Genomic DNA, 3485 nt, shown 5'->3' with positions numbered 1-3485 from the left:
CGTTCCTGCCCCGGCCCGCTCTTCCGCACGCAGCTCGCAGAAGACACACGGGAGGAGGAGGGGGAGGGAGGGGGAGGGAGGCGAGCCGCGGCCCCGGGAGTGCCGGGCGCGCCGCGTCTCCGCGCCGCACAAATAGGGACGGCGCTTCAGTGACGTCACTGGCGGTGGTGCTGAGCGGGGCGCTGAGTGCGGGGAAACTCCCCGCGCGGTCACGAGGAGGGGGGTGGGGGGGTCGTCACTGCGGCGCGTCGGGCGTGATGCGCTCGTTCGCTGGCTGCCTGCCCGTGATGTGGTGTGCCGGGTGGGGGGGTGCTTCTGCTGCAGAGGCGAGCGTGGTACTTATATACTTAATTTTTTTTGTATAATGTGTTTATAGTGATGTGCTTGTCTTTCCTAACACTTTGCACTGCAATCGGTTGTTTGTATCGTCTGTTGTTCTAACTTGCTGTTTGTTACTCGTTGCCCCTAGTGGACATCTGTCGAAATCAATGAGCTTCATAGCTCATCGGATTCCTTCTCCAACTCTTAATAAAGATTCCGATTCTGAGCGGGAGCTTCTGCTCCTGCTGCTGCTGCTGCCACCAAAGGTGGTGAACATCCCGGGACGGGAGCACGCCGAGCCGAGCCGGGGAGCTGTCCAGCCGCACGTCGAACTCCAATGTCGGCGCACTCGACCAAGGAGGAACCCCCCCGCCCCAAGCACCCACCGCTCAAACCACACCGCGTGTGCTCGTCTTTGCCACGTCTGCGCCTCCATCTGACGACCTTTTCAACCTGTCCCGCATTAGCCGATTTCTCACCGCACAATTCCTGGCCCAAGCCATTTCATGATGTGATGTCTGACTCCCTTGTAGTCTTGTTGTTCCTCCTCCTCCTATGTTGAAGGAGCGCGCACTCACTGTGGTTTACTGTTATGGTCCATAGTTTGGATTGATGGGCACAGTCGGTGGCGAAATGGGCGCCACGGTGGCGAGATGTTAACTACCTCGCCTGGTACACAGGAGGTCGTGGGCTCGATTCCCACCCTGAGGCCTGCTGTATATCTGGAGTTTGCATTTCTCTCACCCCGTGGTCGCGTGGCTTTATAAACATGCCTTTAGAGTATTTGGCTGCTATATATATTTCCACGTGATAATCCACTTCGTTGAGCATTCATTTGTGGCCAAGTCGTTTTTTTAAAAAAGAGCTATATAGCTCAGTGGGCCTTAACTGATGAAATAAAAAATTGTGTAGTTTTTTCAGTCGCACTACTGTGGCTTTTCTTAAATTTTAAATTCATGTGCGCATCAGTGTGTACATGTTCTTGGCACGGTCGATGGTTCCATCACCAGTGCCTTCAAAAGAGGAATGTCAAAGCCAGATGGTGCGATTTTTTGGAAGTCTCGAATGAGCTGTTTATTCTGTACGTCCGCGTTGTTCCACTCCGCTCGCCAGCAGCGTTCTTCCGCAACCGGTGAGATGCGAGGATGGCGATAAGCACCGCGATTCCAGAAGGAAGGGTCCGAGATTTAAGTTGGCAGACAGGAGCATTGTTTGAGGTTGTGGTTGATGATGGGTAGGTGGCTGTCGTTGACAAGAAAACGTGTTGACTCCCTTGCAGTCTGCAGTCTCATGCGGATATTTGGTGTCAGAATGTTCGCCAGGGAATGGTAATAATAATCCATTTATGTAGCGATTATCATCAAGGATCTCAAAGCGATGTATACAGGACACAGCAGCAGCAGACAATCAGCATAAACAATAATGATAAATACATTAAAAAAAATTTACAAAATGAACTAAAAGTTTAATAAGCGGAAGCGTATACGTAGCTTTGAAGACACATTTCTTTTTAATGTCCACAGACTCAGAGACCCTGGTATCTCGTGCAAGAGCGTTCCATAGTCTGGGAGCTACACGGGAAACATCTCGGTCACCCTTAGACCGAAGTATCGACCTGAGAATGCAGAGAAGATCTGCATCCCCGCATCTGAGGGACCTTGTGGGGAAATATGGTTGCAGCATGTCATTGATGTCGGCTGGGGCAAGATGGTTCGCTGCTTTGTATGTTAATATGATTTTAAACTGTATGCTACGTGTGAAACTGGAAGCCAGGGCAGGGGAGGCCAACACGGGTGTCGATTTCAGTGTTTTGGTTATGACGTGCATCGCGTTATTTAAATTGTGCACCTGGCAAGCACATCACTCCGCAGCCGAGGCACTGCAATGTCAAACCGATCCAGTGTTCACCATTGCACGTGCCGTGTGTAGCCAACCGTGCTAGGTGGAGGTGCCGGAGGACAACTAAACACATCAGCCGATGCTCCATGTCACGGGCAAATTCAGTTTCATTAATTTGGTATAGCCCTGTGAGCCATTCGGCTCTTGATTCGGGTGCAAGAAACATCTTAACGTGACTATGTGACTGAGTGCAAACAGAAAATCCAAGAAAAGACAGCAAAATATTGCAGAAAAAGCACCGTACGCCAACGCTGTGTGCAAAAATCCCAGTGGGATGCAAGTCAAACAACAACAACAACCACAAGACAACTTAGATTAAGGCCATCAGTCTAACTCCGTACTACAACAAACAAACATGGCCAAACCAAAAAACTTTTCGAAATCACCAAAATAAAGCTATAAAAGCAATGTAACGGTGATCATAGCCTCCTGACACAGAACCAATCGTTGTACAGGCTCGCTCGGCGAACGACTGGTAAAGACACAGCTTCAAGATTAAGTTGAGTTCCATGTGTTGCAAGGATGATGAGTCCCTTCAGCCAGTTCCCCGGATTATTTCTACACAAGAGATCTGCGGTGGTGCGTGCGCACAGCAGCAGCAGCAACAGCAAAGACTAAGACCCCAACACGAAGAAATATACGAGTTCAGCAGTCATCTTCTTGGTTCTTTCGGTAAAGTCACGTAGAAGGGAAATAATAAAATAATAATAATAAAACTTAAAATAATTCTCACGACGTTTCGGCCACAACGCAAGCAGCCGTCCTGCGTTGTGGCCGAAACGTGAGAATTATTTAATGTTTTATTTTATTATTTTATTATTTCCCTTCTACGTGACTTTACCGAAAGAACCAAGAAGATGAATCCCTGCAGTCACGAAAGCTTTAAATCGAAATTCAGCAGAGTCCTTAAGGAATATTCCCACAACTTCCCGAACGAGGTATATTGACAGCTGAGAGCGAACACTTTCTCCATCCTGGAGGAGCAATCCGATGAGTTGCGAAACTTCTTTTTCACAGATGTCCATCAAGGGGCATCAGAGTCGGCGAGTTACAGCAACGATGACAACAACAATAACATCGATAGGAGTGCAAAGGTGAGAGAAAGTTCGCGGTTCAAATCCAGCGGCCGCCCTGACTATCACCGGGAGTGCATCAACCATACAGATGAATATAAATGCGTCGTTAAAGCCGCCACCACCCGACACAGCTAATTAGTTGAGGTTTGTCACGTAAACAGAACGTGACAATTCGTTACTAGTACAGCA

The sequence above is a fragment of the Lampetra planeri genome, chromosome 26 (genome assembly GCF_965212315.1).
Source record: "Lampetra planeri chromosome 26, kcLamPlan1.2.h2, whole genome shotgun sequence".
Lineage (NCBI taxonomy): Eukaryota > Metazoa > Chordata > Hyperoartia > Petromyzontiformes > Petromyzontidae > Lampetra > Lampetra planeri.
This window is presented reverse-complemented; position numbering follows the sequence as displayed.